Source organism: Anser anser, assembly GCF_964211835.1.
Source record: "Anser anser genome assembly, chromosome: Z".
In the NCBI taxonomy this organism is placed as follows: domain Eukaryota; kingdom Metazoa; phylum Chordata; class Aves; order Anseriformes; family Anatidae; genus Anser; species Anser anser.
This window is the reverse complement of record NC_139723.1, coordinates 10,885,570-10,911,907: the sequence shown is the minus strand read 5'-3', so window position 1 is coordinate 10,911,907 and position 26,338 is coordinate 10,885,570. Positions and strand designations below refer to the sequence as shown.

At 40.5% G+C, this 26,338-nt stretch overlaps 1 protein-coding gene across 7 annotated transcripts in view; it reads left to right on the top strand.

Annotated features, from left to right (window-relative positions):
• PLPPR1 (phospholipid phosphatase related 1) overlaps window positions 1–26,338 on the top strand; it is a 135,977-nt gene that overhangs the window by 7,567 nt on the left and 102,072 nt on the right. Inside the window, exon 2 of one of the 7 annotated variants that reach the window (XM_083818578.1) lies at window positions 2,532–2,657. The exons of 5 other annotated variants lie outside the window; for them this stretch is intronic. The gene's annotated coding sequence lies outside the window, so the exon portion shown is untranslated. Of the gene's footprint in view, window positions 1–2,531; window positions 2,658–5,967; window positions 5,991–26,338 lie in introns of those variants that run through there. One more of the 7 variants, XM_083818579.1, reaches the window with a different exon arrangement.

The following is a 26,338-nucleotide window of genomic DNA, read 5'->3' as shown; positions in this document are numbered from 1 at the left end:
GAGCAGACCTTCTGTACATACTCAATTTCTTATATGCTAAAAATCTTTCCAACTTGTCAGACTGGCCTTAGCTGTGCTGAGAAGTCACCACGCCAGCTTCAGCAAGCAGACCTGAGGGCAGGCAAAGGAGGACAGCCTACAAAGTGCAGGGGTGTGATACTATTGCCCTAACAGAATGGAACGTGACCCCTAATACCATTTGTGTCTTTGTAAGGACCATGTTTGCTAGCAGCTCTGAGCCCTACTGTGCTCCTCATGAAGAGGTGGGGAGGTGTCTTACCAGCATCAATGGTGGAGGGAAAATAGATGTGTGGGTCAAGCAGGAGTGTTTACACATCTTCTTAAGTGTGACTTAGAGATACATCAGGTAGCTCAAAACCTTTAATAGGCTGCAGAACTGTTGGCTGTAACCTACAAAGCGGAAAGTGGAACAGATTTTAAGGAATTGGGTGTGAAAACCTGTCTGATGGTGGATCACCATTGCAAGTGGGGTATTTTGAGATTTGAGCTGTTAATAGCAAGGGATTCACCCTGTGAACTATATGGTGATAGCTGGTATGTTTCTCAACAGCAGGACAAGGTCAGTCAGAAGACACCAGTCTCCAGTGGTATGTTTCTAATACTAGGCTGAGTCAAGGGAACTTCAGGTCTCCCTTGTGCAAATGTAAGCCAGAAACCTACAGAGGTTTCACATCCTTGCATCACTTAAGCAAATTAATCTCTGTTATCTTGAGAATACAGAGAATGTTATTTGGAAAGACATGAGATGATATACCACAATTTGTCAGTCATGAAAACCATTAGGAGCAGGTAATGTCTTTCAGCAAATAAAACACCAGTAAAATTAAATACCACTCAAGAAATACCCAGATTCCTGAAACTTTTGTTGAGACGGGCACAGAACAGAGGTCACCCTTTCGTAGCAGCCTGTGGTATTGGGAAAACTAGAGGCAGGCCATGGGGTTGTGCACTGCAACAACATTGCTACGATGAGACTGACAAAACCACAAGAAAATCATTGGTATATCATCATTTCAGGCACCACTGCAGCAGTGAACAGAGAGAGGCCATTGTTTATGTGGGGGTGCCAAATACATTTGCTTCTGCTCTTGTGCAAGCCAGTGACCCACGAATCTGAGAAACAACTTGGAAATATTCAAGTAACTGATACTAGATAAGGACAGAGACAACTGAAAGGAAAGGCAATGAGAGGTTTGGTGCAACTCAGCTTGAACTTTCCATGGAAACTGTAATGACAATGCAGAGATAGCATAATGCCACATCAACCTGTCGTGCCACCCTCTCCTAGGGGATATGCAGTTCATGTAAGCACAACAACACCTGGCCAACCACCCATGGGCTGTCACTAAGTTCTGCTCGCCTAGAGAGTATTGGAGCTGGACTGCATGCAGCTTGCATCAGCTAACAGCTTATTATGCAAGGTAGTTGCAGAATATAATTCGCAGGTGTTCGCAGGAAAACCACTGTCTTTGCTACAAGAAAAGATCTTCCAAGAGAAGCTGTTCAAAGACTACGTGCCAATCATTCACTTGTATGATTTGTAAAAAAGTAGAGGAAATTGTGACTAGAACTGGCAGGTTTATGACTTTGCTTCTCTTATGCAGGCAGTTTCCATAGCAAAATAAAATTCTGGAACACAGAATTCTGCCAAAAATTACTCGCAACTGAAAAGTTTTGACCCAAAACAGTGAGAAGAAATACAATGCACAGGAAAAAAAATCTAACTTTTTTGGAGGTTTTGTTTTCTTTTTACTTTAATTTGCAAACATAAAATGAACAATCATTTTGAGTTGCAATAGTGTTGGGTTTGGGTTGATTGGTTGGTTTGGTTTTTGTTTATTTTTGTTTTTTTTTTTTTGTGTGTTTTTATTTCTTTGTTTGTTTCCTCCACAATTCTGCTTGTGTATGTATTTTTTTTCATCAAGTGGACTTTTACAGAGATTTTCTTTGGTTTGTGGATGTATGGTGGACATAAGAAGTAAAGTAGGGGAGCAGGGAACCATGGAGGAAATTGTTTAGGGGTGACTGAAAACAAACTGTTTCTTTTTTTTTGTTGATAACGTGAAGAAAATGTGGTGTAATTTTAGATAGAATGAAATATTTTGTTTGCTTTGTGCTATATCTTTATGGTATGTATTTTCTTTAAAAAAAAAAAAAAAGGTGATTTCAATTTTGAAACCAAATGGTGGAGTTATTGACTAAAAGTATGTCCTCAAGCCCCAACACTGAGCTGACTTTCAGCTTGCCTGTTCTTTTCTTCAGATTTATCAGTTCTCTTAAAAGAAATGAGCGCAAGCAGCTGGTGTTCAACAGAGTAGCAGTTGTATAAATACGATTGATTGCATTTAATATTACTTCTGTTCCTTGCAAGTGACTGTGGTTGTCCATAGAGAAAAGGGAACATCAAAGACAGATTTTTCCGGCTACAGTGTAACAGCTCTTCATCTAAAAGTTTGTGATGCTCTTTTTTTTTTTTTTTTTTCCTAACCTGTAATGGTCTTATTGCCTAGGAGTAACATCAGACCTTGTTTCCTTTCACCATGAGTCATCAATAAGCAATTTGTGTGAAGAAATATTAATGTTGGGATAAACAAAGAATAGCAGAAAGAGGTCCTACATGGAACTCCAAAAAATGAGTAAATATCATCGACCTTTCTTTGCTCCTGTTGGCTTTGTTCACTAAATATGAAGATATAGGTCAAGTAAATGAACTTGCTGACATTTTTTCAATACCCATAGATCTGCACTTCCTCTTCTGACAGTCAGTATTTTCCAGTCTATAAAGCTCTGCAATTAGTCTGCAGTCGTTTATCCAATCTAATGCTCATGTCTTTGGAATCAACACCACAAGGGTGCTCAAAGGAAAAACAAAGCTCTTACAGATCAACTAATCCATTTCAAGAACAAGTTCACCCTGAAGTGACTTTCAGCCCAGTAGCCCCATAAGTATTCTGTCTGCACTCAGAAAAATCATAATTATTGTCAAACAATGAATGTTGTTTGAAAGTAATTAACGTTAATTGTGTTAACTAATATTTGATATAAACTGTTTTCTGTCTCAGGTTAGACAAAGTTAACTTAGAGGTGGATGTTAGTACATTTGCTGGTAGTCTGGAGTCAGGACAAAAGGTGGTGTATGCTGTTCCTTCAACACATGACTTTGAAATTTGTATTACTCATCTGTGCCACCATCAAGGCATAGATTATCGTTAGTTTAACTTAAACTGCTGAGCTGTGCTGTGTGAGATTCCTGCTTGAAAGTTCTTGTGCCAAGTGAGGGAATTGTATGTTGCTGCACTCCTGGCAGGTTATGAAGATGTTTGTCTGTAATGTCAGTGCCCTCAGTGACAGACGTTTTCAACTGTGGGCTGCAGTTCAGCATTATCAGGAAGGAAATTTTTGACTAAATTTGCATTTTTTTTTTTAAGTATTTTCAGAAGTAATTTTTCATAGCTACTTAACTAATTATTTAGGATTTTTTTTTTTTCTGCAAGCCTTCATTTGATTACCATAATTTACGTTGGTTAGCACACAACTCTCTCTTCCCTCGATCATGTCTTCCTGGGAAACAAATATTTTTGTAATACTTTCTTACATTATCAATGTTGCTGTCCTTTTATAATAAGTCTTTTATCTTCAGAGGTATTCCTCCCCCTGCTTCATTTATACAGTTGTGACTGCTATTGCTGTTGTCAGTGACTTGGTTGGATGGATGCATCTCACAGCCCTTAAAGATGATTTAATCTGGTCCTAAGTAATCATGGAGTTCTTAGCTGAACTGAGTGAAATGACTTCACATAGAGTTCAAAAAAAGTTAATGTTTGGCTGCTTTATTGCTTTTACTGGGCAGGAAAATATACTTTTAAGTGTGAGCAACATAAATTCCAAAGACAAGATGACTTTGAAAACTGTAATCATAATAAACAAAACAAAAAAACGGTTCATTGAGTAGAGGCAACTTTTCGTTATTCTTTTGATATTTACTTGTCTGGCTCCGAAATTCTCGTTCAGAACACAGTAGTTCCTGATTCCAGAAAGTTTGCCCTGGTTTAGGGGACTAGGTCTCTTGCTGAATTTTACCATGGAGTGCATGCAAATCATGCTAGCTACTTGCAATGATGTGAGGTAGAATGACTTTTAAAAGTCCTACTATACAAACGAGAGCAACTATCTTAAAACTCCCATTCCTCTTACTTGTTGTTTGAGATAGGTATAGGTAGCCATAGCAAAATATTAAGTATTTCTGCTTGTACAGTTTCATTTAGTTGTGTGATCTTCAGCAGAAAGCAGTCGATGTAGGTAATAAACAAAAGGGAAGAGGGGAAAGCATTTATCATTAAGCATTCAACAGGGGAAACAGACAGGAACAAAATCTACAGTGTTTTGTGAAGGAGAGGTGAGTCAGGCAGTAAATGGTTTGCTAATGAGAGCAGAGAGAGCACAATGCAAGTCTAGAGTACAACTCATATCAAACCACAGGACAGAAAAGCATATTTTGAGATTTTGCACTCTGCCTTGGTGGAGGTGTTTTCAACACTGAAGTGTGTTTTCATTGGCACTGATTGGCTCCATGGTCAGAGAGAAAGAGGGGTGATGTGAGGTCAGGTTACCCGCATCATCCTAGACCTTAGGCCAGGCCATTTCCTTTACTTGGTGCTTTGTGCCTTGCCAGCTCCTCCATCCTCCCTGCCCTCCAACAAAACAAAACAAAACAAAACAAAACAAACAAACAAAAAAAAAACCACCACCAACAACAAAAAACTTTGTCTCCTCTGTGTGTGACCTTGCCCTTAAACCAGATGTGTGTGTCCATCTCAGGACACAGTGATGTTCATCTCCCTCATCTTCCTCAACAATATTTAACATACCCTTTGTTTACAAAGTGTCATTCCATACCTGCAAGCTTCTTCTGCTTTCTGTGACTGGTTTGGTGTGACTGTCCAAGCCACACAACTGTTCTGGGTTTTGTTTATGTGTGTGTATTCAACAGCAAAGCCTTCGACAGCCTGACTGTCAGGAGTCAGGTCCTTTTCAGGTTGGTCCCCAGCTTGGCTTCCAGAGGAACATGGTGTTCTCTGACCTTGCTTGCACATCCAGTTGGCCTTCCTTCCTTTACTGGTCTTCTCAATCCTCATTTATTTTTGTGTCTTATAGCTTTGATTTGGTCTTCATATGATGATGACAGCAGGAGGAAACTGATGTTTCCTCAGTAACTGCATTATGTCAGAAGTATAAACTGGGATTACATGCAAGAATTGGTTAAGGCATTCTTGGTAATAATTGCAATGCTGCATGTGTTTTAAGTCTGAACAGATCTGAACAGCCTTAGTGAGAGACTCCAAGTTTCAGTCAAATCATCAGTGATTCAAGATTGATACTTTTAAAAATGATTTGCTTTTAAGCCTTCAAACAATTCTGCTGCTGGAAGGTTTTGCTGATGAATTGTGGAGTGCAGGAGGTAATTGAAATACTTCAGTTCAGGTGAGTGACAGATGGGAATTAGAAACTAATTTTCAGAACTTCTCTCTCCCTCTGCCTTAATGTAGCAGAAAGAGTTCATGCCCTGTTTATCAGTTTGCTGTAAACAGTAGCTGAACAGTCAAGCAGTGACAGCTTGCAAAGAAATGCTGGGGTGCTGGGAGGGTGTAGCTGTTATCTTGAAAGTCACACAAAAATTCACGTGATGTGTGTGCACAACGCATCCGTATATGACAAATGTGAGTTACTGTAGATACAGCTGGACTGACTTTCAGTGAGAGAAAGGGCAGAAGGCAGCTGATAAATAAAAGTAGGGTGGAGAAAGAAGGCAATGAAGTGGTATAAGTGGTAGTGGTTCTGTGAGCATCAGGAGTTGTTGAAGAGTGTTGTAGGAATGAGGCTTTGTCGCTGTTTCATTCCCATTTTCTGTATATCTTTCAGGCTGACGAGAAGATGGGGTCCCCACAGCTGGTTCAGGGGTCTGTGCTCACGTATATGTTAATACAAACCTTCACTTCTCCAGACCAGTCCTATACTGCAGAGCTCCTGTTCTTATTAGTGTGTCAACAGCCATCTTAGCTCTCCTCTTCTCTACTTTTGCCCTTGGAATATGCATGTGGTTTAACACCCTGTGCAAATAGGAAGGGAGTTTCAGTTTCATTTGCTGATCTTTTAATCACTTTATTGCATGTTTGTCTTAGGTGCATCCTCTGAAAAGGTAACTAAGCTGGGCAAGTACCTCCAAGAAAACATTCATTTCCCCTTTCTTTCCATCTGTACATGAAGTTAAAGTTTACAATGTTGATCCTTTGATGATAGCTGAGCCTGTTGCAGCCAGCAGAGTTATACAAATTTATAGATGGCCTGTGCCTTGTGAAAGTGTAATACAACCATGGTCAGGCAGCCTAGCCCTATGCACTATACAGCATTGGGTGAAATCAAGTCAAATAGAATACTCCTTGAGTTTTGCTTTCATTTCCAGCTTGCTCAAGTTAGGTAGTAAGTAATGCAGGTGTTCAATCTTCTTCTAATTGCAGTATTAATTTAAAGTTTTTCATTTTTTAGACATCTTCATTCTGCTGACGAAGTCTCAGCTCTCATCTTGGTCATTCTTACAGCTCTAAAATGAAACACAACCAAAAATAAATTGCAAACTGAAAACTGTGGGTGACCATGTTTCAAGATATGTGCTGGACCTTTTGATGTCAACTCTTTCATGTTCTAGAGAAGTTATGCTGCCAGAGATTTCTCATAACACCTTTCCCCCTGCTGTTGAAGTGTTTTTGATAGAATTTGACAAATCTTTGATTGTCTTGAATTTAATGGCACAGCTTTTACAGATTCAATGGGATCAAGGTTTGATTCAGTGTTTGCTGGTGAAAAAGAACGTAAGTTAAATCTTGCTTAGCATAAAAAAAAAAAAAAGATAAATAAATCGGATATCTCACCTGGATTTCATATGCTTTCCAAGAGACAGCATAGTTCTTGTATTTGTTTATAAGCATTTATGCTGTACACACTGATGTAGAATAAACACCAATTTATTAAGGTATTTCTTTTCCAGCCAAACGTGTTTAGCTCTATAAACTCAGCCCTCAGCATGTGCTCATCTTTTTTTTTTTTTTTCTTTTTTTTTTCCTGCCACCTTCTATTCTGTTTTGCTGCCTTTGTGTATTGGTCTCACAACCTAGCTGGAAGACAATCAAATCAAATTAGCCCCTCTGACAACAAAAAGACCCCAGGGCTTGCTCAAATGTTTAGTCTGCTATCAAAGAACTCCTAACACTGACATACTTCTTCAGGAAGTTACACATCGTGGTGATTTGGCCAGAAAGGAAAATGAGTAGGTATAAAATAGCTTGGCAGAGGTGGAAGGGATGGATGCCCTGATGCATTTAGGTCACGGGTCATGCATTTAGGTCATCTGTCTGTCCAGGGACGAGGAAGAAGCGGTGTGTAGGTTTGTTACCTTGCAGTCTGCTACTACCCGCTGAACACCTGGAGGCTGCCACTGCCAGGCAGGGTGTTGAGCATGATATGTGACTGCTCTGATTCCTTCATACCAGCACCAGTATCTGTGGTTGTAAGCACAGCTTATCCACTGCTGAGTAAATACAGATCAGCTACTACAATTTCCAATAACTCCCTGCCTAATAAGCGTCATCCTGAAGAGGGTACCTGGGAAGGTCAACAATAACGTAGTCTTTCTGAGCTTTAAGAAGTCAGGACCTTGAGATGGGTTGCTCAAAGAGAGCTGTTTTGACTAGATATATATATATAAAGTGAGAGACTGGATTGAGAAAAAAAAAAAAAAAAGAGTAAAAAGTTAAAATGCTCTAAGCAAAAGAAGTGGGCATGCAACTGAAAGAGATTTTGTTGAGGAATGGTGTTTTTAGCATGACTTTGAGCATCGGACAGGCTTCTGTAACACTAAAATGTTCACATAATACAATGAAAATTAGCCTAGAAATTAAAAGAACTTAATTAAAATGTTAGTCTCACTTCAGTAACCACTTATTACTATGATAGCGTAGCTGAGTTTGTTAATGAGATATGCTAATTATAGATGTTTTCTTTCTCAAAGAAAGTAGAAAAGGAAAATGTTTTCAAGGTCAATAATTTTCTCTTTTTATTTAAAAGAAACTATACTCCTGTTTAAAATGGTTTTGAAAAATAGGTTATGAGGAAAGGACAATTACTGTGGTCAAAATGAGGGGGGAAAAAGCCAATTCTAATATTCTTTAAATGTGCGTATTTTTAAACCAACTCTAATATTCTTTTAATGCATGTATTTTTAAACTGCATACATTAAACTGAAATGCAGTTCCCTTCTGAGCCTGATGTAAAGGAAAAAGGATAAGACTTTGAAATTTTAGGAAATAATTGGCATTACATGAAATTTGATGATATGCCATATTTTACAGTTTTTTTATATATATTTTTCCCTAACACAAGGGTGTGTTCCTAAGTAGCAGATTTCCTTTTCTATCATAAGGTTGTTATAACAGAGGACATGATTGTCACACCGCTCTTCACATGAACAAATACTTCAAGTGGAAGTATTAACCAGTGGCATTTAAATTGCTTCTCCTTTCGAGGGCCTGTGATCTTTGAATAAGATATGGGAGATCATCTTGACACTCAACTTTTTTTTTTTTTTATCATCACTGCTGTTCCTCGTGAGGATGTGTTTTCCTTTTAGTCTGAATGCCTGCTCTTTGACCTTTCTCTGGCAGCCCCACGAGGGCTAGCTCTGTCAGTGTTGTTTTCTGCTGTCAATCTTACTACCTTCTGCAACCATAGCTGCATGCAAGCCCGACTGGACGCACAGGGCTATGCTCTGCTGACACTTGCATCTGTGTAATCTATTTGAAGGCTTGTAAAGAAGAGCAGAACTTAGACCTTTGCATTCTCTAATGGATTTCACTTGTCTGTGCCATGGGATTTGTTTTGTCTTTGTTGTAGCCTCATCCTGAACCCTCTCACTGCTCTTACCTGCTACCCTCTTACTTTGACTCCCCCTGAAAATGCAGGAAAAAGAAATCTTTTCTGTCGTTCTTGCTTCACCATATAAATTTATTTGCATTGTACTCTTTTAAGAGTAATGACAAAACTAACATCTACAACTTATCTCCAGAGCAGCCACTTAAACTGTGAAATATTTGTATTTCACCAGGGTCCCAGTGGGGTGATCTACAGGAACCAGACAAAGAAAAGCCTGGGTGCCCATGGCTTACCTAAGACCTAAAGAAGGGAAGTGGCGCCAGTGATGACTGTTTTGGTGAAGCACATTTCACAGGAAATAGTACTGCAGCCATCAAGGAGCTCAGAGTGATTTTTTTTATTTTTATTTTTTTAGAGAAATGCAGTTTTTCAGAGTCCAAGTTTCTCAGATCCAGTTACTCTTCATTTCTGTGTGCTTGGTTATGCTCAGCATGCACAAAGAGTAATATATATGGGCGGTGCTTTTACTCCTCTCCTCTTCCTTTTCTTTAATACTGCTGAGCTCTGCTCCTTCGTGACCACTGTCCAGGCAAAGTCTCTGGGGATACAAAGCCTCCTGCTTCACCCCAGCTTCCATCCACCTAGCTCAGGTGGAAGCAGCCACTTACAGTAGTAGCAGAAGGCCACTGTAGTTACGTTTCCCTGGACAGATGACAACGCTGATGCCTGACCTCTGCCAGTGGCCTTTTTCCATCACTGCTATTCAACACCCACATACGAGAGTGGTGGGAGCCTTTGTCTGGAAGGTGGAAGCGCTGAGTTTAATTTCACCTGCCTGTTGCTGCCTTGAACGCAGGCCACCTTCAGCAAAAGCAGCATGTAGTATGGGATTTGAGGTGGAAATGCAGAGCAGACCCAACTCCAGAACAGTGCCTCAGCTCCCCTTGCGGCCGTGGGGTGCTGTGAACATGACCCTCATCATGCAGGAGAACAGATAATTGGCTCTGCTTGAAACAGACCCAAGCGTACAGCAGCTGTAAACACATCCACATGGGAAATGGAGATGTTTGTAGGAAACTGAGCCCACCAGGCAGGGTGATAGCTAAGCAGAATTTCTGAAGTGTCAAAGTGAAGAACTAGACCCCAGAGACTCGAAAGGAGGGAGCAAGAGACTAAAAGTACAGTGAGCACTGAAGGCAGTCACCTGATGTTGAAATTTGTCACTCCCTATCATGATTTAAGCAATCAGCAACAGGGTACAGCAGTATTTGTAGGTCATCTGAATACCACTTCTGGCCAACTTCTTCATCTGAAGTTTGCTTACTTCTTTGTTTGCTGGCACCACTGGGTGTCAGAGACCACTACAGAGCTCACCTTGGACTATGGTAAGGCCTTGAAGCCTAATTATGCTTCTTTAACTTTAAAAGAAATGTTTCCTCCTTTTTGGCAAGCTTCATGACTAGCATTGTTTTGCAAGCTAGCAAATAGGAAAGCAGGTAGTTTGCTGCTAAAGGAAATGTAGCTACTTTTTGCCTTGCGGTGGACTCAAAAATTTATTTTTAATTGATAAGCACCCAAATCTCAGTCAGGAACAAAGTCCTGGCTTTGCTAAGTTCTGCCATTTCAATCAGCGGAGAGCAAAGCCCTGAGTGACCAGGAGCTGTATTTGGCCATAATCAGTTTGTGAAGAAGAAAGCAGGTGTGATAATAGTTTGGTGGGAGGAGTTTTCAGGGAATGCTCATAGTATAGGGTAAATTACTTACTGTCCAGTTTCTCAGCAGTCTCCAAGGGATAACTGATTTAATCAGTTCTTTAAATGTTTTATTTCTTGCAAGAGGCTGTTCATTTGGCTAATTATTTTGGAAGTTTCGCATGAGACAGAGATATGCAGCATGTTGCTAAGTTGTATATAGAGAATAAAATCTTTTATCTGAATATTGCCTTTGAATGTCACTTAACACTGTGCTTGTCAGAAATTTGCAGTGACCTTCTGCAAGCTGCTGCCCCATATTCAGCCATTTCCTATAGCTCATGGGATAAAGGAGTGGTGTGGCTTAAACCAAAACTGTTGTTTGTTGTTGACTGAGTACCATGTTTTGTAGGTCCAGTTGGCAAGAGGTGAAAGAAAACCTCCTGTTTCAATACTAAGTGTAAGCATTTATGTTATATGAAGCATTCTGGTGTATAAGAAGATGCAGTAGGGAACCAAATGGAGAGGAAAGCAAGGATTTGATCCATGAAGATCTAAGGTGATTTGAGATTAGGCTGTTCACTCCCAGAGTACAGGGTGACACGTGGGACCTAATATTTCATCCACTGATTTCTTCACTCAAGTGAATGCACTTGTTCTATTCCATGGTTTAATAGAAGTTCCATTTCTGAGCTTCAGTATCTTGCTGCCTGTCCTGTTGTCCTCTTTATTCTTCCAGCTATCCACCAGACTCATTAGATCCACTGAACTGTCGTGTTCTCTGGTCCAGCTATTTTATAGTCTTCATTCCAGATCTGTGCTGCTGAAATTTGTTTTATATTGGCTGGATGTGGGCTGCATCTTGTTTCCATCTGGGCTGAATTTCATCTAAATTATGTATTCTGCATTATGCCTGTGATGAAGTATATAAAATTTTTAAGTCTGTAACATGCCATGTTAATCTGTTGATGCCTCTCACAGGTGAACTCCCATAGGCTTCCATGCGCATGCTGTGACTCCTGAGTGCATGGATTTATCAAAACAAAACATAAATATATATATAAACAGTGGGGGGCTTTTTCCCTGTTGTTATTTCATTTAACTCTTAAGACTGTATTCTTAGTTGTGAAGAAATTGAGATGTGTAAAAAGAGAAAGCAAAAAGCTTTGCTGATTTGTGTAGCACAGAGAGAGCATAAGCTGTCCTTCCTCTTCCAGTTGTGTGCAGGTAGACCTTCGAAAAAGCAGGGAGGCCAGTTAAACAGTTCAGTAAAGCAGAAAGCTGCTCCTTCGAGTGCCCTTTCATTCTCTCATCCGTACTTGTCCCACTCATGGCTTCATTGAACAGAAAGGAGATCTCAGTGAATGGTACTGTGTATCTGTCTGCAGGGAAGGAACGATAGGTATGGGGATCAAAATATTGCCCTAGAACATCAGAAGTACATGCTCAGCTCCTAACTATGCCTCTGACCTTGGTAAGTCATTGGTGTCCTAGTCCTTCAATGCTAGTTGAGAACTATCTTCATATATTTTGGTCTGTGAAAAAAAAGAGTTGATACTGTTCCCTTGCAAGGAATTATGAGGACAAACTGAAGAAAGTCATCGCACTCAATGGACAACAAGGAAGATGAGGTTATTCACTTTATCTGGGTACACGTGTTAGCTGTCCCTCATATCTACTTGATACTGCACTGGGAAAAGAGTCAGAAAGCAGATCTGTTCTTCTAGGCTGTCTTTTCTTTGGCTTTCTGTTTCAAATTCTCCAAGGTTCCTGTTACTGAGCATATTCCCTGTAACTGTGAGTTAAAAACCTTACTTAATTTGATCGTCCTAATATGAGTCCAACATTTGTGGCTTTAAAAAGAAACTAGGTTGTTAAGTAGGGTAGAGCATGTGAAACTGTAAGGTAATTGCAACAGTAGTGGCAGAAGGGGAGGTTAGAAGTCTAATCAGCCCAAGTAACACTGATGGACACTTGCACAGACTAGAAGGCACGTGTTGGACGTTGGATTTTCTCCTGGTTGATCATTTTCTTCTATCCTAGCAAACAGATGCACAAGATTCAAATAAGAGCTTTCTAATTCCTTCTGCTGGCTCATCTCCCAAGGATTGTTTCTGTTGATGATTCTGCACTGTATTATTTTGCCTTCTTCCCTCTGTTTCTGTCTTCAGGCAAGCACATATACAAAACTCACACACTCTGCTGTTGTGAGAATGTGAGAATGCTATATGCAAGCTTTGTTTTGTTTTGATTTGGTTTTGTTTGTTTGTTTGTTTGGGGCTTGGGGGTTTTGTTTGTTGTTGTTTTTTCGATGAACACTGATGAATATTCTAGGATTGTTCAAAAGTGCAAAGTAGGTCTTTTTGATACACAAATATTTTTTATTTAATGGCTTTTAGGAAAAAAATTTTTTTTTTTTGCTTTCTTTCAAAAGCATTCTATTGTTTAAAGACTGACCATCTGAAAAATTATTTCCATCTGGAGCTGCATTTATTTTCTTTGGTGGTCTGGGTTTTTAGTCAGACCACATTCATGTAATCCAGTCAGGCATCCAAGAAGGGGTACCACACTGCCTTGGAATGGCACATATACAGTACTTCTTTATAATAATCTTTCACCTCCAACCATTTCAGTCCATAGACTTCCCAAGTTGAATGCAATTTTTGTGTACTTAGCTCAGAGGAAAAAAGAAAGAATATTTTTACTAGGCTTAAATTCACTAGAGAGAGAGCCATATGAGCAGGGAGAGACAGGGAGATAGCTGAAGCAAATATATCTTAGAATTGGAGGTGACATCCGTGAAAAATGATCTGTGCTTTTTTGTCTGGCCAGGCTTTGCCTACCAGTGTCTTCACAGCATAAATCACAACTAAAAGGTTCTGTGGGAAACCTTTTGCTCTGTGTTAAGAAATACTAATGAGGAAGTGGACTTAATGTTTTCTCTCTCTTCAAAGGGTATTCTTGCTGCAGCTGGGGAAGGAAGGCTGTCAGCAGAGGGTTTTAACCCTGGAGAGAAGGAGAGCATCTCCAGCTCACAAGATATTCATATTCCATTGCTGTTAAGCATGAGATCAGCAGCAGCTAACATTTCCAGTGGCAGAAGAGGCAGACATGTTGCAAATGTCCCAACACGTGGCCAAAGGACCTGACCGCGCTCTTAGCTAGAAACTAGGTTAAAGAAGAGAAGCCCTGTATGAAAATCCAACAATTAGAGCTGTGGCTTCATGTGTCGGCTATATGGTAGCACAGCAAGACCAAGAGTAATTGCCTCGTGTCACAGGGCATGTTGCTTACCCCTTTGGGATACCAGATGTGGAGGAGGACAGCACTGTCCAGGAAGGAAGCACACAGAGACCAAAATATCCATTATGGGTTTATGTGGATGCATGTCTGGGTGAATTGTTCCTTAGGTGTGGTGATCCATAATGCTCTGTGGAAATACAATTGCATGTATGAGGGTGGTTTTGTTTTCACAGAATCACAGAATCGTCTAGGTTGGAAGAGACCTACAAGTGCATCTAGTCCAACCTCAGCCCTAACACTAACAAGTCCTCCACTAAACCATATCACTAAGCTCAACATCTAAACGTCTTTTAAAGACCTCCAGGGATGGTGACTCAACCACTTCTTTGGGCAGCCCATTCCAATGCCTAACAACCCTTTTGGTAAATAAGTTCTTCCTAACATCCAACCTAAAACTCCCCTGGCGCAACTTTAGCCCATTCCCCCTCGTCCTGTCACCAGGCATGTGGGAGAATAGACCAACCCTCACATCGCTACAGCCTCCTTTAAGGTACCTATAGAGAGCAATAAGGTCACCCCTGAGCCTCCTCTTCTCCAGGCTGAACAATCCCAGCTCCCTCAGCCGCTCCTTCTAAGACTTGTTCTCCAGACCCCTCACCAGCTTTGTTGCCCTTCTCTGGACTCTCTCGAGCACCTCCATGTCCTTCTTGTAGCGAGGGGCCCAAAACTGAACACAGGACTCGAGGTGCGGCCTCACCAGAGCCGAGTACAGGGGGACAATCACTTCCATAGACCTGCTGGCCACACTGCTTCTTATGCAAGCCAGGATGCTGTTGGCCTTCTTGGCCACCTGAGCACACTGCTGGCTCATATTCAGCCGACTATCAACCAATACTCCCAGGTCCTTCTCTGCCAGGCAGCTTTCTAACCACTCATCTCCCAGCCTGTAGCACTGCTTGGGGTTGTTGCGCCCCAGGTGCAGGACCCAGCACTTGGCCTTGTTGAACTTCATACAATTGGCCTCAGCCCATCGGTTCAGCCTATCGAGATCCTCCTGCAGAGCCTTCCTACCCTTGAGCAGATCGACACACGCACCTAACTTGGTGTCATCTGCAAACTTACTGAGGGTGCACGCCAGGGGCTTTGTGTGCTTACACCTGGAGCTTAAGTTCAATGTAGATCTAATTGCTATACTCACCTTGCTCTCCAGATCACAAGATGCCTGTCATTGTAAGCCAGGAGTATGTGAACACCTCTAATGTGATAGTCTCAGAAACAAACCCCAAATGATTTGGCGCCAGCCTGATTTATAGCCCAAGACCAAAACCCCAGAATAGAGCACAATTTATTCTGTTTTTATGTCTAAACAGCTTCTGGTTTGTGTTTGCAGTAGTAATGGGGTGACAGAAAAAGGTTTTTTGTCCTTTATTCGAACACCAGTATGTCTGAAAGACTTTGTAAGCCATGTGTGTATAAAGCCAGTCTTTTCAGATAAATGATAAGAACCAAAATCTATTTAGAAGCGCTGTTTATTGCAGATGAACAGCCACATGAGAATGCAGAAGCTGGCCTATAGCATTAGAAGCAGTATTTCACCTTGACTGTACAGTAGCAAAAAAATGCTTTGGAGTATGTGCTGCTACTTACAACGAAGTCACTTGAACATGGGCCGGTGCTTTGTGGGCAAGGTTTTCTGAAGCATTCAGCCTTGGCCTAACCTTCCTCCCATAGAAACCGATGGTAAAACTGTATGGATGACAGTGAATGAAGGGTCTGAGTATAAGCTGAGTGCTGCAGAAAATCCTATATAGAGAAGTATTGTCACAGTAGTGGAGCGTTGTCACTGTCATATTAGACCGTCTTATTCTTTACCATTTATAAAGGGAGACTGAACCATGCACTCAGACATCACAATAATGAGTGGAGAGAGAGAGTTCTGAAATCCCTGCATGGTAAATGCAACAGCAACACAGTATTGTCAGAAGAAAGACCTTCAGCAAAAGCTATTCACTGTCAAGTAATAGCATAAAATATTATGGTGTTTGGAGTACAGCATATTGAGATGCAAATGGTATATGAATTTTAACAAACTACTTTAACACATCCTAACTTTAAGCTTTGTGATAGGGTCACAGAACTTAAGAAAGTACAACAAAGGAATGAATTTAAGTAAGTGGAACAAAAGAATGTTAGTTTCTCGAATAACAAATCCCAATTTGTTAATGGAGAGTTAGGAAAACCCCAGGACAGTGGTATCATGTTCTGTTAATTTTAAATGCCTTTTGTTTATGAGAGTAACATTGAGATACTTTATTTATGTTAATCTTCCCTAGCTGTGGCTGAAAATTGGATGTGGTTTGAATGAAGAGTTCTTCAGGTCAACCCCCACTCACTAGAGTAGTGTTAGTCTTGCTATTGGGATCAGTCCAGGTGCTCCATGCAATTATATTATAAATCACCTTTGTCTTTAATACTGCACAAGAGTCTGTTGTGAATAATGCCACAGTGTTAATCTATTCCTTGGCTTTTAAAGTAAGTGCTTGTCAGAAGGTGAAGAAGGCTGCCTGCTGCAGTGTGAATCCTGAATAGGAGACCCTGATTCCCTTGATGTCACTGAATGAAATCAAGGGCAAAACTTCCAGGCACCTTTGCAGTGCTCACTGGGGTAGCACAGGCATTGTAGGAGTCAGATATAGCAGCTGCCTCATGGCTGCAGCCCTTATTTTGGCCATTTCTACCTTCTTTTATGAATCTGTAGCTTTTGTTTACTAGCCCACTCATTCTGGCATCACTTTGTCAAATCCAACAGCAGTGCAATGATCTGAGGAAATGTCTCTAACTAACAGAGACATAACTTTTCAGTTCTTTGTTTTTGTTTTTGTTTTCTTGTCAAACGTAGATTAAATTTAATGTGTTGCACCTTCAGTGTAAACAGAAAGATAATTATTGCTATCTCTGTGCTTTCCAGACAACTCACCTGGTTCTCCAAAGCTTATGGAAGGGTAGTGCTATTTCTCTCACTTTGCTGAGCTCCAGAAGAGCAAGGCTGTCAAACTGTAAAACCTTCAGTTTTGGGGAAGATTTCCAGGGATCACCTGAGCACAGCTGATGGGGGAAACAGGGGAAGGGAATTCACCGTGAAACAGTACGAATGACATGTTTTACCGCAGTTTCCTTTTTGAAAATAATAAACAAATAAATAATAATAATAATTTTATATATATATATATATATAATATATATGTTTCTAGAGGTCCTTGCCCACTGGCAAAGGTGGCGGTAGCTGGGCTAGGCCAGCTCTGCGGCTCAGGTTTCTGTCTGTCCTTCCGTTGCCTGGATGGGAAAGTCAAAATGAGTCAATTCACTCTGCTGCCCTTGAAATGTAAGGCTAGAATAAATACATAGAAGACTGTTGCCTCCTCTGTTCCTGCTGGGACCTGACCTAAGCACAAAGCGTTGTGTGTTGTAGCTGGAAAAAAAAAAAAAATCGTTTAAATCCCTTTGAAACAAGTCTTGCAACAGTCAGCTTGATTTATTTTTTTCTCCATACACATCACATCCCAAACAAATTACAGGTTTCAGTGTGGCTTGTCTGTGTCAGCTGTATGTGAGGCCTGAACTGGGACCAACACAAAATGTCCGTGCCCTGCCTGGGGGCCGCAGGGCTCCATAGCAGCAGCCGGGGGCTGCCCTGTGCTAGTCGTGGCCGATTCCAGATGGTGCAGGCTGGTCAGCCACAGCTGCGGTGCCTCTGTCAAAGCATTCTGAGGACATGGCAGAAATGCTGGACAGGTGGAGGAGTGAGGAGAAAAGTGTGTGACACAGCAGAGGGAAGAGCATGGAGGGAGACGGAGGAGTAGGAGTAGCTGCGTGGCCCTGGAGTAGGCACCTGGTGTGGTCTCTGTGGAGAGCCCAGGTGGGCTCAGAGCCTTCCTGACAGGAGCTGCGGTGGGGAGAACCAGAGGAGAATGGTTAGAGAGGGAAGGAGTGCAGAGAGGAACCGCCATGGACCTGACCGACTTCTCACCGACCCAGGCACAGGAGGCTGTGGAGTGAAGACATGGAGCTGGGCCTGGGCAAAGGAGGGCAGGTGGTGGTTGTTTTTTTTTCTTACTGTCTAGGTTTCTTTTACCTGTCAGTGAAATTAATTTTCCCCAAGTTGAGGCCATTTTGCCTGTGATAGTAATTGCTAAGCAATCTCCCTTTGTCTCAACTCTTTCTTGTCTGATTTTTTCCCGCTCACCAGGAGTGATTGAGGAGCTGGGCAGGAGTCTGCCCCTGAGCCAAGGTTAACTCTCCACCATATTCTACAAAGGAAGCAGCTTATTCTCTTTAAAAAAAAAAAAAAAAACTCTTCCATTCATCTGGACTCTGTTAGGGTACTACAAAAATATGATTTCTAATGCTCTTTAACAGGAAAAACACATATTAATTTAACAAAGCATAACACTGCTCAGTCATTAGTCAAGACCCAGAGAATATAGTTTTCTCATCAGCTGAATGAGGAAAGTCAGAGTAGCTGATCTCAGTAATCTAGCCTGGCCTTTGAAAACAAAACTATAAAACAAGAAACTGCTGTGAAAAATGCATGTGACTAGAGGCTGACCATGTCTCTAGGCATAAAAGACTTGTTTTTATGGATTTACGTGAAACTGTATTTCAAAAGTGCTTAAGGATACTACAAGTTTTGGGGTTAGAGAGACAGATATGTTTTCTTTTCTGAAACAGTTCATGATCACAGCAATTCCCAAATTCTTCTGGTCATAAGGTCACTTTCAGGAACAGGCTGGACTTGCTGACCAGGTGCATCCCAATTATAGAATCACAGAATGGTTTGGGTTGGAAGGGACCTTAAACATCACCCAGTTCCAACCCCCCTGCCATGGGCAGGTATGCCACCCACTAGACCAGGTTGGCCATGGCCCCATGCAACCCCATACGATCTCTTTCTGCACTCTGCTAACACCTGGGGAGTAACACTTGTGTGACTGATTCATAGTATAGTTGCAACCGATTTTCTTTTTTTAGAAAAAGAACACTTTTCTATGTGTTTATTTAATATCCCAACTAACAAGAAAAACACATTGAAATCAGAAGAGACTTTTAAATGTGGATTTTGCCTTTTTACAAAACATGGTTAGACACAAAGTGAGCAGTGACTTTTTAAAGATATACTTGCTCAGAGCAATTAATTCTTGCCTACCTGGATCTGTCATTGGGGCTATGTCCTGGTTAGAGGTCAACCTCTTATCTGTGCTAGAGAACAACAGACAGGCACTAATGATAGTGTTACTCTGCACCCATAGGAGGCCTGTAAATAGATCTTGATTTAGGCAGTGATGCATGTCTAAATGCAGGCTTTGCGGTCTCTCCCATTTACCCTTTGGCTGTATGGAGTGTCCTTTTGCAATGTCAATTACAGGCAGTCTCAGAGCTTGCAGGTGGAAGTAGATGCAGTACATAATCCTAGTGAGAGGTGCGGGTTCTCTGCCAGCCTGCCTGCCTGTATAGTCAGCTACAAGCTGCTGTCATACTTTGCATTGCTGTTGTGTAACGCTATGAAATATCTCATTCCTCACATTGCACATATACACACAAATCTGCTGACAGCCTCTATCAAAGTGTGAATTTCCGGAAGAGGTACAAAGTTTCTTGATAGCTGATGAAAATAATAGAGTGTTTCAATCCAGAGAGTTCAAATGCGACTGTTAAACATCTCTCAGCAAATGCTCTTTAAACACAATAATGATAGAAGTGTTGTCACTGAGAGACAAAAAGAAGAGCAGCACTGCTGTAAATTGCAGATGTTGTAAAGGAATAGCAATAGGACAATGCTGTCTTCTTAAGCTGCTAGAAAATAGAAACTGATTCTAGTCTCAGCTGCAGTTCAGGTTTCTAATCCCTTTCATCTCATTGCCCTTGCTGAGCAAAAGATGAAGCCATTTCAAATTTCAAAACAGATCCCCTGCTGTCAGATTGGGGTAATGCTTTCTCAGACCTAAAATGGAACATGCTTTAAATGGAAAACTCTTCATCTTCAGACTTTGCTTGCCTTCAAATGCCAAGGCACCTGTCCCTACCCTACCCTTCTGTCCTTAAAGGAAAGTTTGGCTGCATGTGGAGATCCTTTTGCCTGTTTGAGAAGGTAGAATCAGACAGGGGTATAAAATTTTGTATTTTTTTTTAGTTTTATATTTGGGAGACCAGCAGAGCACCTTAAAAGGTCTCTTTGTGTTCATATTCCATTTTTTTCAACAATGCTGCGTCAAAGTTCAGAATTTCTATGAAAGTATGATGTCTTTTTAAATTGCCATGATTTCTAAATGGCAACAGGAAATAGTTATAGTCAACTGACATATTAAGATACACAATTTTCTAGTATTTTTTGTTTGATTGTTTGCTTTGTTTGTTTGTTTCTATTGGGAAGGAGTAATGCATAATGCCAGGTTAGGAACAAAGCATTATTATGTTTTCAAAGGGCTAGAGAACTGAATATTTTTATTCTGATCATTAACAATACTTCAGCATGTTCGTAACTAGAGTATTAGCCTTTCTACTTTCTAGTTTTGTTTGCATTCAAAAGAGACATTTCAAGTTTAGAGGAATTTGTGAGTCCATACACAGTGTCCACACGATAGTACTCCTGTTGCATTGCTTTTGTTCAGACTTTGACAAGGAAAAAAAAAAGAAAAAAAAGAAAAAAAGAAAGCACAGCACACTTTCAAATCCTCCATTAGAGCATTAATATAAAAACAGTTTTAAGATCAGTCTGCCCTTGCCAAAAGCTTTTTAAAAATTCTGTGTTATCTTTAACATTTTCTTTTCCTTTCAGTGAACAGCGATAGGTATTGGATATGTGCTGAACTGAGCTGGACTGAGCTTCAACCTTTGCTATATGCGCTAAGAGATCCAGGTATAACCCTGGTTATTTTTCTGAAGCTGTCACTGATTTTAGTGGGTGTTTTACGCAGTAACTGATAGGTATGTGACCTGGGAAGAGTGAGTTTATAGTCTTGCTATGTGGAGGTGTAGATGGCTGCCTGCAAAAAAAACAGTACCAGTCCTGTTAATCTTGTCCTATGTCAGAACAGTAACTGACTATGATTAGTTCAAGTTACTGTCCCATCAAAGTAAACCAAAGTAATGTAAATAACCACTTAGTTCCTGTGCTTTGGACAAGAGACATTTGCCTTTTTCTTCACTTTGCCTTAAATAGGCGGAACGTTTTCTTCTTGTTCAGGTCTGTCACATAAAGAATTAGTAATGGGGACAAGCTTTTGAACTTAAAAATCTCAGTTATAAAAGAATGGATCTATGAAATAATGAAGCTATGCCTTCTAGTTCTTCAGAGTGCCATGTCTTTGATGAGTCTTTTCCTCTTACATAAAACCAAAGCCTTCTTATTCTGTGTCATGGAAGAGATGCAGTGCAACTGGCATAGAGTTGCACTTGGAGTTTAAATATTTTTCCAGTCAAGTACCTAGATGAGGCAAGAAAGAGTGAGATCTTTGACTGACCATTCGGTCTTTGTGTTTTCTCAGTATGCAGTTCCTGTAATATGAATGAGCAGTTTTTAGCTGATCTGCGTGCGTCTATGTGTTGTCAGGAAAGAAACACTCATTTTGTCCAAGCTGGCTACTTAATTTTCAGAAACGTTTACATTGCTAAACTTCAGAACAGGTAATCACAGTGGAAAAGTCCTTGAGTATCAGTAGGAAGAAAGAGTAAAGCTACATGCTTTGTGGCCTTCCATAAAGAATAAATTGTTTTTGATAGAGAAGGAGGAAGTGTGGATTTATCTCTTCTCACAGGTAACTAGTGATAGGACTAGAGGTAATGGCATCAGGTTGCAGCAGGGGAGGTTCAGGTTGGAAATGAGGAGACATTTCTTCTCAGAAAGAGGAGTCAGGCATTGGAACGGGTTGCCCAGGGAGGTGGTGGGGTCACCGTGCCTGGGGGTGTTTAAGGAAAGATTGGACGTGGTGCTTAGGGACATGGTTTAGTGGGTGACAGTGGTGGTAGGGGGATGGTTGGAACATGATCCTGGAGGTCTTTTCCAACCTTTATGATTCTATGATACTATGGTGCTAGACTGAAAAAGTTTTTCATCTTCCCTTTGGAAGTGCAACAACTGGGCAGCAGATCACCTCTGCTTGCTGCCTGTTGGGAAGGCCTTGGATAAGAAATCTCTCCGAGGTCTACTAAGAAATGAATAATGCATAGGCATGAGGTTTGTCCTCACTTCTGCCACAGGAAATCCATTTCATGGCATACCACCATTCTTCGATTCAGAGCCAGCTGCCCCATGGCTCCCTCTCATATCCCATACAGCTTGTCATGAGTGCAACCCCTGGCTGGAGTGCCACAAGGAGAAAAGACATCTGAAAATGCACTCCTCTGTGATAACCCTGTTCCCCAGGAAAGGTAGTGCAAGCCCCTTGCTCTCCTGTGAACTCCTTGTTGGCTTTTGGCCCCTAGTTGAGGGTGGATCCATGCAGGCCAGTGCAGTACCTCGGTAACTGCCTGGGGTAATGCCATGAGCACGTTTCAGTCCTGCTCCTGCTTTGGAGGAGGAAGGGATTTTACCGTGGTGTTGGCTCTCATGCTCAGGTTTAAGCAGAGTCATTGTAAGTCATGGCTGTTATACTGAGAAAAAAAAAAAAAAGTGGTGAAAATAGTATTTTGTATAGTTAAGTATAATTAATTCGGTCTTTTGTGTTTCACTTCAGTATGAAAAAAAACCACAAACATGTAAGTTATGTGATCTTCATTTTAAGATGTAGTATCATATCTCGTTGATTTGGATGGAAGCATATTCTAATGCAATGTCTTTAGGTGTATTATAAACTCTTTATGTTTAGTATGGGTGCTGTACAGTAGAGCTTGTGATTGGTACTCCATGGGAATTAACCTTGACAGTTGCATAAAATACCTTTGACAGGGCGGATGAATGGTGTTATGTCAGGAGGATAACATACAGGAGGGTGATGGTTCTGAGAAAAGCAAAAAATTTGCGTTTTGCAAATGACAAATTTTATTTCCTCTTTGGCAACCTCTGCAAGTCAAGCAAATGCAGCCAACAATGACATCTGCTGCAGGACTGACAATGCAGCTCTCACAACCAGGAAGTGAAACCTCTTTCGCTTTCGTGGTTTGTGCATTGGGTGTTTGCTGCTTTTCCGTGTTTTTTTTTTGTTTGTTTGTTTGTTTGTTTTTTTAATAAGGTAAAGTGTTAGAAATTCTTCCTGTAGGCCAGAATAAAGTAGTTTAGGCAATGCCAGAAATAAAGCGTATTTCCAAAGTAAAAAAGCAACAGAAGACGTAGGTCTCCTAGTGTAAATTTTCTTATTTTTGAGCTGAACATATGGCCCAGCCTCACATCAGCAGCAGGGTGGGAACAATATTGTGTTTCATTGTGGTACAGATGCTGGGGTTAGCCTTCCTCAGCCCTTAAAGGCTAAGGAGCAGCCCTGAAAGGGAAACAACCCACTGCAAGCTGTGAGACATGGGGAATGTAGTCGGTACAATGTGAGCTCTTACACAACGTGTAATTAAAAGCTCTTGCATTTATGGACCTTGCTAATGAACTGCAGTGCTTTGGTTTAACAATTTCCAGGAACCTAAAATGCAGCAATAGCAAGAAAATCTGTAAGACCTGCTGATTTGTCAGAGTCTTACAGCCTTTGTCTGAGGAAGTCAGACTTCAGCAGTGCACTGTACACTGTAGTCTCTTCACGATGAATATGCTTTGGGCACCATGCCAGGATGTAATTATTCAGTATGATGAAGTAGAATCCTATCTATTGATCCTGTTTATGTTTCAGAACTCATCCTTTCATTTTATTTTCCCACATGCCAAATGAAATTTAATATGTGTTGTTATTCGAATGTAGTAGTACGGTTCATGGTATTAAATTGTGCAAAAACACTAGCAGATGATGGTGTTATTGCAGACTTTCTTTGAAATGCCTTAATGGAAAGAAAAAAAAAAAAGAAAGTAAAAAAAAGTCTATTATTAGCAGTGGGTCTGTGTAGAAGAAGTAAAAAAGAAACGCAACAAACATCTGACACCACTGAACTATCAGGTGTTTTAATAAGGCCATGATCTCGAACAGGACAGGTTAGAATACATCAATTAAAATCCAGCAGTTTCACTCAGTTAATACAATAGCTATGGGCCAATGTGGTTTGTTCTTGTTCCTAACTAGAATTGAGCTTTATGTTCTTCATTAATTGCAGGATTACTTTTTTTAGAGTGCAGAAGGTTGCTGACCTTTAACAATTAACAGCAACTGTCAGTCACATTTAATCTTAACTCCTGTCTGGTTGAATAATAAACTGTTACTGTGTCAGTGTCCTTATGTAGTGTACACTTTGTGAAGATTATTTGTCCTTCATTTGTTGGAGAATACAACAATGTAACTGTAACAGAGCAGGAAGAATCTGTGTTTTGTACTAATACATAGGAAGGTGTCTTTGGGAAAAATAATCCAAAGTGACTTAAGCAAACCTATTGATGTTATGTCTCTTAGTCACTTTTGGCAGTATCTTACGCAAGGAGCGGTTCCATCAAGATCTTCTGTGGAGGATGTCACAATCTGGCTATTTCCTGTTTTGACACGAATATTTACAATAATTTAGGAGTACAGTAACATTTGCATTTGAAACCTGGATGCCAGTGTAACCTGCCCTGCGCTGTTGCTCGCCTGTAGTTTGGTAGTTCAGATAAGGATCAAGATGAGTCCTGGTCATGTAACTCTGAGGAGAAACATAGAAAAAGGTGCTGTTCTGTGAGCTAGACAAACAAGTTACTGACACAAATACAGAGGTAAACTTAGCTGGGCCAGGGAAGTGCAAGTAGCTGTGTGGGTTGGGTTTTTATTTGGGATTCCTTCCTTTCCATCCCTTTCCTCCTTCCCTCAGAAGGTGGTTTTGAGGGTCTTTTTCAAAGGTTTTGGATAGAAGCTAGTCTGTGTGTTCAAATAAAAAATCTGACTGCAAGTTAAGAGGCTACAGTGCAAAGTGTATGCTGCATATCCATGTTTTTTTCTCAGTGTGGTATGAACTTGTCTCGGTTGAGTGAGAGTTTCTCTTCGTGCTGTCACAACTTAGCCTTTTAACTTTGGCGGTTGTCTCCAGCGTGTCAGACAAGATAGAAGCAGTCACATAAGCAGGGCTGCAAAGGACTTACTTCCTCTGCTGTTTTTGTTTCAGCAGTGTCACCCCAGGTCACGAGAAGCCATGTGGTGCAATAGCATTGCTGATAATTGCTACTAAAATAACTGGGGGGGAAAAAAAAATATCTTACCATTCTCTAAGAGGTTTGTAGTGAAGAAAAAGAGTTTGGTAGTTTTTTAGCATGACACAACATAAAGAAACACACTTTGCTGAGTGTTGAGTTGCTATAACCTAGCAGTTGTAACATGCTTTCTGGTTTAATCTGAGGGATAATCATGTAGTATATAGTTCACAGAGCTCTTTGTACAAATTTGTTTAGAATTATAAATGCTGAATTGTGGAAAATAAAAAAGCTGTGAATCTCAGAGATGAATTCACTTGACTTTCATGAAGTCCCCTGCCATTGTAGTGCCAAGTGCTGTGTCTCCAGAGTCCTAGTCTGGTGTCCCAAATGTGTGGAACAAGTAGGCCTTTTATTAGGAGTGCATAGCATAGATCTTTGGATACTGTGGTATGTTTTACAGATGGTCACTTCCAAGTAGGGATCCAGGGAAAAAAAGAAGTCTCTAGGTAAAAACATGATCCTGAACTCCTGGACCTGAAAATGGCGTATTTCAAGAAAAACAAGTATTCCTGTCCTGCAAAAAGCTTATTTTTCTTTCCAGTGCAGAACAAAACCACAAATGTATGTGTCCACAAATTTATGGTTTCCCAGGACAAATTTTTGCTTTTCGCAGCTATTTCTTGATCTAATGCATGGATATTAGAGAATCCTAGCCATCTCTCTTTGCTGTATTGATGAGAGAGAAGGGGAATCTCGATTTGACATAGAAAATCTACTAGTAGAGAAAATATGTGAAATGTAATACAAAAGTTGTATGCAGTTATGATTCTGTGAAGAAACTTCCATGAGTAATTCAGAAGTAAATATAAATGAAATCAAAATACGTAGAGATGTCAAACTGAAGCTTCTTGTTGGGATCATTAATATAACTCAGTATTTTCAACCCTTTTTGGTTTTCAGGACAACTTAAAATTTCAAAAGTATCATCCATCATAACTTTCCTAATGATATGAAAATCCTGCAATTAGTCAGAAGAAATAAGAGTAAAATATGTTTAGTGTACATATTTTCCTATAGGATCACACCATTTGATTTCAGTTTTTTGTTAACCCAGACAAAGAGTGGTAAGGGGTTACAATTAATTCAAAGTAATGAACCTTTGATGTCATCCCACTTCTGAGGCTTGAGCCTTCTAATGAAGCTGGAAAGCATAGATTTC